We start from the raw sequence: 17418 nt of genomic DNA on the forward strand, positions 1-17418 counted from the left end.
TTTCCTATAAGCACACACATGGTGTGAGATAGCAATCTTCATTTCTGTTTGCTTCTGAAATTTATTATTTTTTATATTGTATAATCTCTCTTGATTTTGATTCATGATGGTTAGAAAGATATACAGAATCCAGTTAATTCATCACCTTTTTAAAAATTCCAACTGTGGCCAACCAAGAAGAGACGGGAATCCAGAGCCTAATACAGATTTATTATTTACTCTTTCCTTGGGACATACTTCAGTCAAGACCAAGTTCGCATTCTTTGAGTATACAGAAGTCTTCTCTCTCTTTCTCTGAGCCACCCTTTCTCTCATTTTCTACTAGATTTCCTCCAGGTGTTTGTCTTGGCCTCTCGTCTTGAGCTTTCAAAATTGATCAAAATTTCATGTCCTTGAAACTTGCCATCTCAAGTTCCCTCTTTCCTCAAATCCACCTCAATCTTATTGTAAGTTACATGTTCCTCTCCAAATCCCCAACTCCTACAACTGTGCTTGGCCTACAATAGGTATTCAACAAGCGTGTGTTCAGTGAATAAACTTTCACAGGGCATCATTGGAGTAACTAAAAGAACTTTCTCCCGCTATACTGGTCACTTTTTTGCATTAAAGCCATGGGGGATCTGAATGGAAAAGACAAAGAACATTAAGGAAACAGAAATCACTTCTGGAAGGGGAGCCATCAGACAGCATCTGGGAAGTTGGACTGGATCCTTATTGGGTGTGGGCGCCTTGCCTGATCACAAACCAACTAAGATGAAATTACACATCTGAAATCTGAAACCAGAACTCAGTGGGGAATGCATGAGCATATATATGGGCGTTTGGGAAAGAAAAAAAAATACTTTTATTATGGGCAGAGAGCAAGACAGATATGAGATGGATAGCCCTTAAAAGATGCCACCACCATCAGAGACCAGAGATTAGGCCAAGATATTATTCTGGGCCAGTAGTGAAAAAGCAAGAGCATAGAGAGGTGAGAAAAGGTAGGAAAAGTATTTTGGTGATGGGAGAAGAAGTAGCTAAAAAGACATCAAAAAAGTAAAACAGAGTTGTAAGTAAGGAGAAAAAAAGCCAAAACAGGGCAGCCTAACACTTGGTTTAGCCCTCTTAACCCCATGGGGCACAGAGCTCTTAAGAGAGTGAGAGTTCCCTGCAGCGTAGGGGACAGGTCACAGCATAAACTCAAAAAGAAAATGAAAGAGCAGAGTCTTAGAGGGACAGAGATCCCGCTTAGCTCACCCACCTCACCCTGCTATGCGGACAGCACAGAGATACCAGACAGAGCTTAGGTGTCTCACTGTCTTGTTTGCTTGTAGGTTTGGAGGTTTGTCCTGAAAACATTTTCCAGTCAAGTCCATGTATAGCTTGATTTTTCCTTATTTTAAAGTATGTCATTTTGCTATATGATGTCCTTCTTTCTATGTTCTTCTGTTACTTCTCTTTATTTCATTTTTTTTCTTAGCCTCTTAACAAATTCACTTAGTCAAATTATAACTTGCTTATAAGTAACAAAGGTGAAAGCATTGTTTTCCTCTCCTACCTAGACAGGTAAGAGGAAGGGGTCAAAATCTGCCTAAAGGTTGGTTTACAGTAGTGCCAATAACATGTGGCATCGATAGAGGAAAATGACGAGCAGAACTGGTGAAGGAAGTAGCAGTTAACTGGTAAAATGAGCCTCAGGAATTAGACCTGCAAGAGGAGAGAGATGCCAGTAACTGTGTCTTTCCCGTCTACCCTCTTCCCTTTTACATATAAGACATGTTAAGAGCAGAGGAAATGTAATTCTAATGACCATTTAAGGTTATTGAAACTTTGCAGTGAAAAGGGAAAATGCAGAAAGCACAAAGGTGTTAAAGGATGACTTTTTAAAAATGTTTATTGGGGCACCTGGGTGGCTCAGTTGGTTGAGCGTCCGGCTTTGGCTCAGGTCATGATCTCACGGTTCGTGGGTTCGAGCCCTGCATCGGACTCTGTGCTGACAGCTCAGAGCCTGGAGCCTGCTTCAGATTCTGTGTCTCCCTTTCTCTGACCCTCTCCTCCTTGTGCTGTCTCTCAAAAATAAGTTTTTTAAAATGTTTATTTACTTATTAGAGAGAGAGAGAGAGAGAGAGAGAGAGAGAGAGAGAGAGAGAACGTGTGCCCGCGTGCGTGAGAGCGCACACAAGTGGGGGAGGGATAGAAAGAGGAAGAGAAAGAAAATCCCAGGGAAGCTCCACTCTGTCTGCACAGAGTCCAACTCAGCAATATCATGACCTGAGCGGAAATCAAGAGTCAGATTCTCAACTGACTAAGCCACTCAGGTGCCCCTAAAGGATGACTTTTAAAAGTCTTAAAGGTTATCTAACTTAAGAAGCTAAACGTGTCACGTATGTTTAGTAATATGCATGTAAATAACATACAGAAAGTGATATGTATGTAAATAACCAACTACTTAGCCTTTGCAGTGTGGTCTTTATAAAAGATCTTATAAAATGCTAACCCTATGCAATGAAATTCCAAACACAATTATTTCCTTTGCATTATATGTTGTGGAGAATGTTCTTTAATACTATATTTCTAGGAAGCTATTTCAGTGTTTGGAAAGGAAATAATGGTATAGAGAAGGGATTTGGCCAACAGTCTTTTGTCATTTGAAATGGTAGTTCAGGAGATTGTAATCTTTATCCATGGCAGGGTTTCAGAAGGTGCAGATAAATCATAAGCATATCAAAGAGGAAAAATGTAGTTTTGAGCCATAATTTCCTTCTAAAGAATTTGAAACTGTTAAAGAAAATGACGAGGTCTCAGAAAATGCCTGACGTTGCTACAGAGTAGGTGGACCATTTATTCAGTGAGGGACCTGGATTCTTTCTTCCAACATTTTTTTCTGGGAAGAGAATTCCATGATATTTATCAGATAATTATCTATACCCACAGGGAATTGAAAAGGCAAGAAACTAATAGAGAAGAAAACTTAAAACAATTTTTTTAAATGTTTATCTAGTTTTGAGAGGGGGAGCAGAGAGAGGAGGCCACAGAATCTAAAGGAGGCCCCTGGCTGTGAGCTGTCAGCACAGAGCCCTACGCAGGGCTCAGTCTCAAGAGCCATTAGATCAGGACCTGAGCTGAAACCAGCTGGGCCAGCCAGGCGCCCCCAGAAACCTTTTCTTAAACAAAGTAATTTTATTTGGCATATTTCTGTACTCCTTTCATATTTTTAAAAATCTTCATGTGCCTCTTTTTTGCAAACACATGTCAACATCTCCAGGATATTAAGATTCACTTTGGCATTTCCTCCTTTCCTTCTTTCTAGATATGTGTACTTTGACCTTGCTGCAACGACCTTCCAGTGCCAAGATGACGCATTGCTTTCCTTGGATTTCTCTTTCAAATTTCAAAGACAAATTCTCAACCTTTTCTTTTTAACACATCAATTTCTTAGTTTTTGTAAATTTATTTATTTATATTTAGAGCAAGAGAGAGAGAGAGAGAGGGAGAGAGAGAGCACGAGTGGTAGAGAAAGAGAGAGAGAGAGACTCTTAGGCAGGCTCCACGCCCAGGACAGAGACCAATGCAGGGCTAGATCTCATGACCGTGAGATCATGATCTGAGCCAAAATCAAGAGTCATGTGCTTAACTGAGCCACCCAGGCGACCCTCAGCCTTTTCTTTTTGAACTCATCTCACAAATTTCTGTCAGCTCTGGACTCGAAACATACCCAAGTGAATAACAACTGCCTCGTGAGAATCTGTATGTGAGGTTATAAAGAGTTTAAACCTGTCCTAAGCCAATTTGCTCATTACAAGTTCTAGATTATTTGTGATAGATGAATGGTCATTGCCAATACAGGTGCTTGACATTTAACTAATATCTATAAACTTCCTAACAGTTTATAATGAAAATAAGTCTTGGACCAAAATCTGCCACATAGACATTTATTAAGCAAATGGTTATGAGCGGTGGGCATGAAACAGAATGAAACCATTCATACAAATTTTTCTATAAACTCTTTGAAATCCCAGATCCCTGTGCCCTACAGAGGTTTGAACACAACTTGCAAAACAGGTTCATTGGATACTGACACAACACTCTGGAGTCAGGGACATTCTGGAGGCAGTACCTCCATGGATAGTCCTTCAGGATACAAGCTTACTAGATTCTCAAACTAAGTTCATATAATGTGGAGGGAATGTTCTAAGTGTTACTTAATATTTTCTCTAATGCTTATATTACAAAACTGCTAGTTTCACTGTGAGTAAACTCAGTTTCTAAATTCTGTTACACTAGTTAGGAAATCTTTGGTGTTTACGGGAGATAAAAAGGTATCCATAGCACTTGTAGTATAGCTCCTGCTGACATGCACTCTTTATTCAAAAAACAATTTTTTAAAAGTAATTTCTACACTCAATGTGGCTGTCCCATACTCCATGTCATAGTCGTATGCTCCACCAACTGAGCCAGCCAGGTGACCTGGCTACAGCTTTCCTTAAATGTGAATAGATAATCCCAAAATTGTGAATTTCTTTCTTTTTAATGTTTATTTATTTTTGAGAGAGAGACAGACAGAGCATGAGTGGGGGAGGGGCAGCGAGCAAGGGAGACACAGAATCTGAAGCAGGCTTCTGGCTCTGAGCTGTCAGCACACAGCCTGATGTGGAGCTCGAACCCATGGACTGTGAGATCATGACTTGAGCTGAAGTGAGATCATGACTTGAGCTGAAGTCAGCCGCTTAACCGACTGAGCCACCCGGGCGCCCCCCGAAATTGTGAATTTCTGATTAAGGCACTGACTACCCTTGAGTTGAGCTCAAACTAAAACCAATGTATTATCACTCTGTCAAGACTGAACTGCATTACAAGAGCATACTGATGTCACAACAGCTCCTTTGGTTTTTCCCTTATTCTTGAGACATCTATGCATGACCTCGACTGAGCTAAATCAGCTTCTTGCAAAGAGCAGCTTTCAGGGAGTTGGGAGAATAGAATGTGCAGAGGTAAGGGAGCGGCTCCACAGCGTGAAAGCCTAGAATGGGGAGCATACTGGGGTCCACTCAGCAGCCGGGGCCCTGAATGTTAGTCCTGGCAGCTCAGTGGCCACAGGAGTTTACAGCGTAACACACCTCACATGACTGGTCACCTTCCTTAGAGATTAGCTGGCTTTCCACGTGTTCTGTCACTGAAAATTATAAACTTGATACATCATGTGGCTGCAATGCTGACATCCATTCACTAATCACCACTGTCTATTCTCCCTGTGTGGTATTTCCAAACCAACTGCATAATTTGTGAGGACAGTGCAAGTGAAAATTTAGAACTCTTGTTAAAAAAAATACCATTAAAGGAACCAAATCACCTTTCCATGATCTTTCCTTCTCAATCTGACCTGTTTTTTGGTGTGTGTGTGTGTGTGTGTGTGTGTGTGCGTGCACGTGATTTAATGCACCGCTGCCTCAGCCACAGGGTCACTAGCCCCTCTGTGTGACTACAGCAGCCAGATTCCCTCTCCCACCTGCTGCTGGGTCACTTTCCGGCCCTGTTTGGGATCAGGAAAGTCCTCTGCCCAAATCTCCAGTGGATGGTGGCCGATTAGATTGCAGCCTCCATGCCAGGACGGGCTAAGCACCTGGACTGGGGATGATGAGAAGCTCACCCCCATGGAATTGCCCGCTGAACGCAGCTGGGCCCTGCCAGCTGGGGCTGGGCCTCCAGACCCTTCCATGAGCTGCTGTAGGGCATGCATGCCCACCTTCAGTCCTCCTGTGCCTGCACCAATCTACACTGGGGCCACTAGGCTGGGGCAGGGGGAGGAAGTCAGGAAGGGCCTAGGACGCCAGAGGTGGTGAGGCAGAGAGCTCATCCTGGGGAGATGAGCCTGGGATGCTGGAGGCAGGGGGTGGGGGGGTTGAGGGAGGGCAGGAAGGGGGTAAAACTGCAGGTGAACATTGGCTCCAAACCAATTCCGGTTTCATTGTCCCACCGGGACTTCACTTATAAAACACAGATTCAAAAGTAAAATTATTAAGAATTTTAAGACAGTAATCACAGAACATTAAACCCCAAGCGGGATCCTTCTAAGTGCAGAGCCCTGTTATGGTTGGTTTTAGGTGTCAGCTTGACTAGGTCACAAGGTGCCCAGATATTTGGTCATACATTAGTCTGGGTATCTCTGTGAGGGCATTTTTGGATGAAATTAACGTGTAAATCAGTGGACAAAGTAGAGCAGATTTTCCTTTCTAATGTAAGTGGGCTTCATCCAACTGATCAAAGCCTGAATCGAAAGGAAAAACTTCCCTAAGAGAGGGATCCTCCTGCCTGATTGCCTTCTGACGGGACATCAGCTTTTTTCTGCCTTCAGACTCAGTTCCTGAGTTTTGAACCCACTGGATTTTGGACTGGAAGTACACAATCAGCTCTCCTCGGTCTCTAGCTTGCGGTCCGTCTCTTACAGCCTCCGTAATGGCAGGAGCCAATTCCTAACGTTAACCTTTAGGTTCTGTTTCTCCGGAGAACCACTACTAAATAGGCCCCACATGACAGCTTGCCCTGCTGTGAGGCCTGCCCGGGCTTCAGTTTCTTTCAATTCCCGCTATGGCCAGATGAGCTCAGAACTTTACCTTTTTTGCCAGCTCTATGCCAGGACTTCCCAACCTATCTCTCCTTTTGGGCACTTCCCCCCGTCAGAGCCCTACAAACACAATCAATTAGTGCTACCCTCTGTTAAGAAACATTCCATGGTTCTCTTTTATCTTAAGTTTCTTTAATTACATTCATGACCGTTTGGGTCTAGTCTCAATGTAAGTTGTATGTCAGATGCCTCAATGTCAGTCATTTGCTTAGTCAGTTTTATTTCCTGCATACTTATATTCGGGTGCAGTGGGCATTTCTACATCATTTTGCTGACACTATTCCTCAAGCCTGAAGTGCAGTGCACAACACTTTAATGCCTATCTCAAGCCATTGACCTTCATGAGGCCCATGATAAGTCTACCTAAAGCCAGTTTACAATGGACCGGGCTTCTCAAATATCCTACAGGGGACCCCTGCCCTCATTTGTCTTTATGCTGTGGAAATTAACAAAAGGAAAGGTCTTTTAGCAGGAAGTCCCCAGGCCGGAAGAGGGAGCACTCACGCCCTGCCCCTCCTTGACAATTGCAGACCTGATAGAAAACAGACGTTAGGCTTCAATACCAGTTTACTGTGTTAATGGGAGGGAGAAAAGCTTTCCTGCACCCTGGCAACAGCCTAGCCAATGAGACACTGTCACAGTTCAGCCGCTGAAAAGCCACTGTACTTCCAACTCCCAGTTTACTTCAACAGACTTTTTGTTTAGAACAGCCCTCCCCCCCACCTTTGCTCTATAAAAAAGTGTTCCTCTCCTTTGTTCTACCCACGTGCCTATCATATTGCCATAATTTGCTCGTCCTGGATTTCAGTTCTCTGCTGTTTCAGAATCAACTCAGTTTTTCTGGTTAAATAACTGGGCCAGGCAGTTTTTTTTTAAGTTTTTTAAAAAAGTATTTATTTTTGAGAGAGAGAGAGAGACGGCATGAACAGGGGAGAGTCAGAGAGAGAGGAAGACACAGAATCCGAAGCAGGCTCCAGGCTCTGAGCTGTCAGCACAGAACCCGACCTGGGACTCCAACCCATGAACTGTGAGATCATGACCTGAGCCGAAGTCGGACGCTTAACTGACTGAGCCACCTAAGCACAACTTATTTTTAAGTTTAACAAGGCATCCCTTGTATCTACTGTCATTTAGCTTTGGCATGTGTTTTCCCCACAAGGTGATTACAAGCCATTTATAGATGCCACGGTACATAGAGCATCTTTCCTAGGATGCTACTGTGTTCCCATTAGAAACTCAAAGACTATTTCTTGAAAGAATGAATAAGTTAATTGATGATTGCTCATTGGAGTAGGTTGCACAGTGCCCACAAAAGGATATGCCTATTCCCTGACATCTGGAACTTATGAAAGTGAACGTTTTGGGAAAAGGTTCTTTGTAGCTATAATTAAATTAAGTATCTTGAAGTGAGGTCATACTGGCTTACCCAGTGGGACCCTAATCCAGTGACAAGTATCTGTGTAAGACACAAGAGAAGACACAGAGAAAAGAGGAAATGGACAGGTGAGACAGAAACATTGACTGGAGCGATGCTTCCACAAGCCAAGGAATGCCTACAGGTGCCAGGAGCTAGAGGAGGAAGGAAAGAATCCCCCCCTCCTACTAACAGAGCTACCAAAAGGAGCATAAGCCTGTCGACACCTTGATTTCAGAATTCTGGCTCTAGGACTGTGAGGCCATAAGTTTCTGTTGTCTCAGCCATCTGGGTTGTGGTAATTCGTTATGGGCAGCTCGAGGAAACTAATATATCCACCATTTCCTTGGGCTACTTGTAAAACTAGTCTCCGATCACATCTGTATATAAGAGTAGAAACATTTTTGTCTAAAGAGACAGTTGCCCTAGCCTCCTGGTATAATATGTACCACTTGAATTCTTTTAAACAGCAGGTGTGAAAATTCCTCGAGTTCTCTCAAAAACTGACATCCTATTTACATGCTTCTCCAAGAATGCTGTCTTACACTGATAGTCTAAAACATTTATTTTGAGATCATTGTAGATTCACACACAGTAGTAAGAAATAACAGGGAGCTCCCATGGACCTCTTACCCAGTTTCTACAAGTGGTAACATCTGACAAAACTACAGTGTAGTGTCAGAATGAGGATATTGATACAAATACGATTCGACAACCTTGTTCTGATTTCTCCAGTTTTAATTGTACTCATTTGTATGTGTGTGTATAGTTTATGTAAGTTGATCACCTGCATTGATTTACGTATCACATGCATCACCAGAGTCAAAAAAACAGATCTATTCTATTGCCACAATAATCCTTCATGTTGCCTTTTTAAAAATTTCTTTTTAATGTTTATTTATTTTTGAGAGAGACATAGTGTAAGCAGGGGAGGGGCAGAGAGAGAGAAGGAGACACAGAATCCAAAGCAGGCTCCAGGCTCCAAGCTGTCAGTACAGAGCCTGACATGGGGCTCAAACTCATCAACTGTGAGATCATGACCTGAGGTGAAGTCAGACACTTAACTGACTGAGCCATCCAGGCGCCTCTCATATTGCCTTTTTTATAACCACATCCACCTCCTTTTATGTGTGCCTCATCCTTATCCTTGCCCTTGAGGATAACAAATTGGTGGATCTCAAGGAATGTGAAAAAAGCCAATTCTCAAAGGTTATATACATTTGATTTCATTTATGTAACATTCTTGAAATGACAAAATTACAGAGATGGATCACAGTTCGGTGGTTGCCAGTGGGTGTGTATTCTCTTCAAAGTGAAATTTATTTAAATATTGTCAAGGGACTCAAAGTCGTCCTATACAACAAATTAAACTTTTCATTCACAAAACATTTGGGGAAATGTGTTTTTGTGCCTGATGTTATTCTCATGAGGGGAATAATCAATCTCTGCCTCAGGAAATGCACTAAGAAGACAAGTGAGAAGCCTGTAAATGTAATTACATGTTAAGCCACTTGCTTGGCAAAATGACCCACCGTGTATGAAAGGCTCCGAGAGAGATGGGACATGGCTGAACAGCAACAAACAAACAAAAACCAAAGGGGGGTGGGATTGATGAGGAGATACCGTGGAAGGTCATGGAAGAAGTACATGAATGTTCTCTCCATTAAGGAACTGTGAGAAGCTGTCAGAGGCTTTGGAGTCAAGGACTGGAGAGAGTAAGCAGCTTAGGTTAAGAAAACAGTACCGACAGCTGGCCTTGGGATTTCTGCAAGAGGAGAAATGGACCAGTGATGAGCCTGAGCCCCAAGGAGATATACCACAGGTATGGAGAAAATCCGTTCTCCTGGCAAGAAGGGGGAGGAGGCATGAGGTGTCAGCTCCTAGGACAGCACAGGCTGTGGGTGATGGGCAGCACAAGAAATAACAACAAGCAGCTATCTCCCCAGAGGTTTGCAGTCAGGTCGGGGAAGTGGGTGAGGGCATTTAAGAATTCTCCGGGATCATCTATGGCAAACGAGTTTCATCTCCTATTCTAAAAACTATACCAAATGTTCTCAACAACTAAAGAAACACACACACACACACACACACACACACACACACACACACAAAACCAAAAATCTGTGCGGGAGTTGTTATTGTTCTCATTTACAAGAAGGAAACTGGCTTAGACAGACTAAAAACCTTGCCTGGGGTCACTTAGCAGCTAGTAATAGGCAGAGCCAGGAGCCAGGATCTAAATTCATCTTTTGACTCCAAATCCAACCCAACTCTCCCATCTCAAGCCTTTCAAAGAGTTAAACAATGATGGGTGGCATCAGGGAGGGGGTCCTGATGGAAGAGAAGAGAAGGGGAATTTGGGAAGCTGACATTATTTGGGAATCTATCGCAACTGAAGGTAAAATTTCCCACTCTTGGTTTTCTAAAGTGAAGTGAGCAGTTTCCCTGGCTTTTGCCTCATGAATAGAGATGGAAAACTTGACTATTGGATAGAACTCTACAAAACACCAGATGCTCTATTTGAACAGGACTTCTCTGCGTAAATAAATTACGCTTAAAAATACGCACCAAACCTCAGTGAGGCCATAGCAGTTCTACAAGAAACATTTCAAAATAAAAGTGCAACAAATGAACAGCTTAGGGACACATAAATAACCTTCCAAATTTAATCAAGATACAAATTCAGAATAGCTCAGACATGGTATCTTTTAGAAGGAGTGAAGAAACTGCAACAGAAGTTGGCCTAAAATCAAAAACACAGGTCCTTGTTGAGGCTGCAGGTGTATCAGGGAAAGCCATTTTGCACATACAACCTTGCAGAAACTATGTGGCCAGAAGATTTGACGATGTCCGTGACATTGTCTGGGATTCCAATGTTTTCATCTGTTTCCTTGGAATATTTACAAAGATGGCAATAGTGCATAGACTAGGTCTTTTGGTTTGTTTGTTTCATTTTGTTTGCTTTGCTACTTGTATATTTCTTAGATCTGCTGTAACCACTGGCCTCTTGGCGTTTTCCTGGATTGTCTTTAGTGACCATGAAGTCCCCTAGAGAATAGATCTTAATGCAATACTAATAATTGGATGATATTTTGTTACTCATGTTCCTATGGCTTTGCTTTTCAAAGCAAACAATGAGTCTCAGTTTGATGTAACTAGAGATCTTAACGTTTAATAAAAGTACCACATACTGAATCCTAGTCATAGTGAATCCTTTTGTGCTTGGACTAAAGGGTTCCCAGATTCAGTTCTTAATCGAGAAATGAGGTTACAGACTGAAGCAATTATATTTTAGGGAAACACAAACTTTATTCCATATTTGTTCAATTGCTTCTCAGATGGTTTTCTGGTGGACTCTTATTTTTCTTTTCTTTTAGTAGGACATGGAAAGAAGAGTTTTTGGATGACTTACTGTGAGGATTATTCATTCATTTACTTAGAATTTTATGAATGTCAGAGGTGTAGTCACATTTTCCCATTCATTCTATGGCAATAAAAAATAAGTTATTTGCTCCCAAGGTCTGATAAATATATATTTTTAAATGCCTTATGGACTATGTGTATATTATGCGTATGCAAGGGATGTGTGTGTGTGTGTGTGTGTGTGTGTGTGTGTGTGTGTGTGTTTAGGCTGATCCATGGTTTCTTCATCTTTGATTGGCATTACAAACAGGTAACATCACCATATAAGACTTCAAAATTAGTTTTTAGATTATGGTGCTGAGTCAGAAATTTTTCTAGCAGGTAATATTTTATAAGACAGAATAATAAACTATTCTTCTGAAGAAACCACTAGTAATCTTAATAATTGTTTATAATACACAATTATAATAGTGTATTATAAACATGATTTCAGGAAAAGTAAAGTTACTTTGTAGTTATGATTCCAAAACACATTTTAGATGTGGGTTACTATATTTAACATATCATTTATTATGATTTATCAACAAGACAAAAATGCCAAATTTTGCCACACTGAAAGATGTATTAAAGGATATAATCCAAACCAGAATCTCCCAGGGAGTAGAATCAAAAAGACATTTTAAGAATCCAATTTTTATGGTATCCAAAATTTTGTTATATGTTGCTAAAGAAGAGTAGTGATAGATGGAACACTAGAGTCCTTCTTTATACAGGTCCATGTGTTATAATATGATTTCATTGTATCTCGCATATGTTTTATAATAAAAACACTCATATTTTGTATACACTGTGTTGCTTATGTATCAAATATGATGTCATAAAATCTATGAGTGTTTCAGCTTTTTAACTGTTTTGCTCATATGAGACAGATAAAGTCAAAGTCGTAGAAACGGAAACTAGAATGGCAGTTGCCATGGACTGAAGGGACCACAGAATTGGGACTATTGTTTAATAAACACAGAGCTTAGGTTTTTCAAGACGGAAAGAGTTCGGAGATGGATGGTAGTGTTGGTTGCACAACAGTGTGAATGTACTTAACACCTACCCTTGGACTGTACATTTAAAAATGGCTAAAATGTGTGTTAAAGTAAATATATCAAATGTGCTATGAAATCTGTGGGTATTCCAGCTTTTTAAAAACTATACTATTTTGCCCTTATAGGTTCCTAGAAAATAGAAAAATATAACTAATAAGTAAAAAAAGGTTATATTTGTAGCTGAATCAAAAAAAGAGAGCATGTTAAAATGGGTCATGGTGAAGCCCAAGCCGAGAATCCTCAACTGGTGCCAGAGCTGATTTGGGGGATGCTGGCCCGGAGGGGAACGAGGGGGATTTTTTCCTCCAAAGACCTAGTCCTTCACCGTAATTCTTAGGCTTCTCTTTCACTGATGTACCCCGGCACACAGTGTCCTTGTGCAGTCTGCTAGTTAAGATGCAAAAAATATGATTATATGATAGTCTCAAGGATACTCAGAAGAAAGCCTTTATTGCATAATTGAGTTTGAGTTCAGGCACTCGACTGAGTCATTACCAGGTCTTTCCTTGGTGATCCATTCCTGCAACAACTTGGGTAAAGGAAGAGAAGTGTTAGGGCTCCAGTATAAAAGATAGTAAGGGTGGGGACAGGCCTGGGAACAGCGACCTGGGATGGAATCTATCCCTGGCAAAAACACACAGAGTGAGAGGAAAGGAGGGGAAAATTGGGTGAGGCATTTAGCAAGGGGCCAGCCGGCTCACTCAGCCAACACAGGCTGTGAAAGAGAGAAGTCAGGGATTTGGAGTCTATGTAGATCCCTAGGACTCAGTTTGGCTCAAGTGATGACTGGCCTGGCTTGTCAGGAAAGGAGTTGGTGGGACGAAAGGAGTAACGCTAGTGTCCTGAGACTTATACGAACAGCCCGGATGACATCTGAGAGTTCCACACGCACATTTTTGAGGACCATTCTGAGCGATAGTTTTTAAACCACACCTAGGGTTTACCCAGTGTAGGCATCACATGTGACACTTTTACTCTTGTTTTTATTATTCTACTTCTGCTTTTTGTTCCCCCCAGATATTTTTAAAAAGCTAGGCCAGTTTCTGGCCATATCTCTACAGGATTGACTTTATGATCCAATATAAACATGTTTTAATATTTTAAAGTAACCCTACTCCCAGAGCCCATCAACTTTTTTTCCTTTCCTTCCATGTTTCGGTTATCTGTTGATACGTTAAAAAAGAAAAACACAAAATTTAGCAACTTAAAAACACAACAAACAGTGATTTCTCAAGAGTCTGTGGGACTGGCGGGTCTTAACTAGGAGGTTCCCAGGTGGCCAGGTGGGGTCACTCATGTGGTACATTCAGCTAGGAGCTTAGCTGGGGCTGGAACTTGTAAGATGATTTCAGTCACACATCTGGGACCTCAGGCAGGGTGGCTGTGATGGTTCATGCCTAACTAGGTCTCCGTTTCTCTTCCATGCGGTTTCTCCTCATCCAGCAGCCTGATCTGAATTTCTTTTTTTTTCTTACATTTATTTATTTTTGAGAGAAAGAGAGAGATAGACTACAAGTGGGGGAAGGACAGAGAGAGAAGGAGCCATAGAATCCGAGATGTCAGCACAGAGCCTGATGCGGGGCTTGAACCCACAAACTGTGAGATCATGACCTGAGCTGAAGTCGGACGCTTAACCAACCCAGGTGCCCCTGAATTTCTTTATATGGTAATTGGATCCCAAAGCTGTGAAAATGGAAGGTTCAAGGCTCAGAAGTCACAGGGCATCACTTCCATGGCATTCTATGGCTTAAAAAAAAAAAAAAAGAAAATCCAAGGGCCAGCCTAGGTTCAAGAGGAGGGGATACAGATTCTATCCCTCGATGGTAAACGGGGCATGAATTTGCAAGGATGGGAGGAATTGTTGCCGAGTATTCTTGCAGGCAATCTATGAGTGCATATACAAGAAACTGATGCCGGGTGGAATATTCTGCTTGAGAATGGGTCTAATTAAAATTCTGCGGCTTTTCATCAAGTTGTATATTTAACAATATTGTATAATCCTTCTCTGGGCAACAGTGCAGTGTATTAGAGTTCTATATACAATTCTGCACCCATTGAAGAGAACATTAACTTTTCTTCTCAAGTATATGAAAGGTGCGGTTGACTTTGAGGTTGAGCATGTGGCTTTGAATCTTGGCTCTGCCAGGTAAAAGCAATAGCATCTTGGGCAATTTTCCCTTTCAGTCTGGCACTTCTCTCCTCTGTACTTATAGGACTGTTGTGAAGATTATATGAGTCAATACAGCTAAATTGCTTAGCAAAGAGCCTGGCACACAGTAAAAATGTAATAAATATTGGTTTTAAAAATACAAATTATTAGTGTTTATTATCATGTAACACCTGTTTAGATTAAACCTCCCAAAACTGCAAAGTTCCCTGTTCTCTGTAGTTGTATTAAACTTAAATAATTAATATTGATTACTTCCTCTGCCCCCCCCCACCTCTTGCCAAGCAAAAAGTTAGATGAAACAACTGATTCCTTAACAAGTGTTTTAAGGAAGTGACGTACCAACTTTTAAACACTGCAGTCCATATGAAGACACATAATTTACATTGTAACCCATGACACGGTAACCCAAACACTCATCCACATTAAATATTGTACAAATATTTCATGAAACAATACTTACCCTCATGTTGTGCTATGAGCACTGAAGTTTTTGTCCTATTCTATTCCAATGATTTGACAACAACAAAATGTTGGTCGTTGTCATAGACTCTGGGTCTAAAGTTCTCTCTGGTCTTAGCAAGACAGTGGGACACAGGATAAAAAATAGGAGAGAGATGGCTCACACCCGGGAAAAGACAAGAGCCCCGAATAAGGGTCCTTGCCGCGTATTTATTAAGATCAGAAGGCTTACAGACATGATGGGCATGTACAAAGAGACCAACTGTGAACATGAACTTATGGGTGTGAAGGAAAGGGGGGGTTTTTAAGATACACAGTGTTTGGGGTTTGGGTCAACGTAAAACAAAACTCAGGCGCTGGGCAGACGGTTGTTAATGGCAGACAGGAGGCACTGAGTCTGTTTACCTAGGGAGCCTAGGGGAGAAGACAGATAGGGGAAATAGCCTCAGGGTTAACATGACACCCTTCCCCCCCCCCCCACCTCGCCTGCAGCCCAGCGGTCTATAGTCCTATTTACTTGTTTTCCCTAACCTGGCCCTGTTCTCCTGTGAAAGCAGCTTCTCTGCTATGGTACTAAATTGGGGGGCATTTTGCCCTGCATGCCTAATCTTGCTTACCTCATACACCTTTGTATTGGGAACCTTTGCGCCCATTTCTATTTTGGGCCTTTGCCCATCCCTCTGTGTCTTTGGGGTTCAGCACCCCCCTATTCTTGGGGTGCCTTTGCACCGTCCTATTCTTGGGATGCCAATTATGTTTACCCAAACTCAGATGTGAGCATACTATGGCTTTTTATTTCTCTATGCCTTGTTACCTACCCACTGGTATAAGCCTATCCCCCACAGGTTGCTACCCATTATTACTAGTTTCGTCACCTGCTGAAGCATTCTAACCTATATATTGTGACCATTGGCAAACAGCATTTAAACACATTTTCAGACCACGATTGTTTCAAGTGTGGTACTACAAGAATATGACATATGTCCTTTCCATACAGGCCAATTCAGCTCTGGGCCAAGAAAGCCCTTTCACAAATATGGCCTAACCACTCTATTTGAGAGGCTTCATAAATTATTTCAGTGGGGCACGGGGAATTAGGAGAAACACAGGCATACTAAATATTGTAGTTTTAGGTACTATAAGAAACAAAGTGCCTCGTTTGTTTGGAGCTAGATGGACCTAGGCTGGGATTCCAACTTCACAGCTTACCGCATTGTATTTTCCTACAAGTCAATTAAACTCAGTTGTGCAGTCTTGATTTTTTGATTTGTTAAAAGCAATACACAAATAATATCCATGTCAACTGAGTTGTGGGCTTTAAATGAGAAGATATACACAAAGGCCCAGCAAAGCACTGGCCACAAAGAAAGCTCTCGATGAAATACAAACTGCAGAATTCATAGCTATTATTTAAGTTCTGTGTTTTATACTTTTGGAGAAAAGCTAAGACTTGGTAGAATACTTAACTATGGTCACACCGTGTGATTTCTTCAATGCAATTTAATTTCTACAACCATGCGTTGTCTTTATTTTCTACTTAGTAATATTTAATAGTTGTCAATTGTTCTGGAATGTGAGTATGAACTATGAAATAATTTTGTGTTGTCAGGTCAGGTTTTGTATAATGGGGTTTGGACCGATTTCCCAGCTATCAACTTTATTGCAGGGGGAAAAATGCGTGTAGAGGAGAAAAACAATTCTAACCCTGTGTTACTAAGTAAATGAAACAAAAATGATGTGCAAAATACATGCACTACCTTTTTTCCCTTGGGGCAAACGGTTAACGTTATCGGTGTTCTAGCGCTCCGGGCAGGTAGTATTTTCCTGATACGTTAGCTGGCTTAGGTAATTGCCTAAGATCATAGGGTGATTAAGACCCTCACACGAATCAAAGTGTGTAAATGAGAGCAAAGAGGGCGTGCTGCCCTCTCTGGATTGCCACGTGGTGCAGCGGCAGCCAGAGCCGAAGGACCGCGGGGCTGCCGGCCGACCCCTCCCTGCGCTCACCCGCCCTTCCCGCCCGCCGGCCGGGCGCCCGCTCGGTCCTCCACCGCCAGGGGGCGTGCGCAGCTTCCCGGCGGCGGGGGCCCATTGGTCGCGGCGGGGAAGCGGGGTGGAGGCCCAGCGGCGAGCTGGCTTCCTCCTGGCCACTCGCGGGGGTGAGGGGAAGCCGGAGGAGCCCGGGAGGAAGCGGAGGAGGGAGCGGGAGGCGGCGGCGTTGGGTCCCGGCGGCCTCCGGCAGGACTGACAGCTGAGAAGCCGGAAGGCAGGCGCGCGCGGCGGAGAGGCGGGCGGGAGGCCGGTGAGATGG

General features: G+C 42.3%; 1 protein-coding gene across 2 annotated transcripts in view; it reads left to right on the forward strand.

Annotated features, from left to right (window-relative positions):
- The first annotated feature begins 17238 nt into the window (after positions 1-17238).
- The window catches only part of FAM3C (family with sequence similarity 3 member C), a 57141-nt gene continuing 56961 nt past the window's right edge, over positions 17239-17418 (forward strand). For both annotated transcript variants that reach the window (XM_029924383.1, XM_029924375.1), the window contains exon 1: positions 17239-17409. The gene's annotated coding sequence lies outside the window, so the exon portion shown is untranslated. The remainder of the gene's footprint in view (positions 17410-17418) is intronic.

Source organism: Suricata suricatta, chromosome 2 (genome assembly GCF_006229205.1).
Source record: "Suricata suricatta isolate VVHF042 chromosome 2, meerkat_22Aug2017_6uvM2_HiC, whole genome shotgun sequence".
NCBI classification, from domain to species: Eukaryota; Metazoa; Chordata; class Mammalia; order Carnivora; family Herpestidae; genus Suricata; species Suricata suricatta.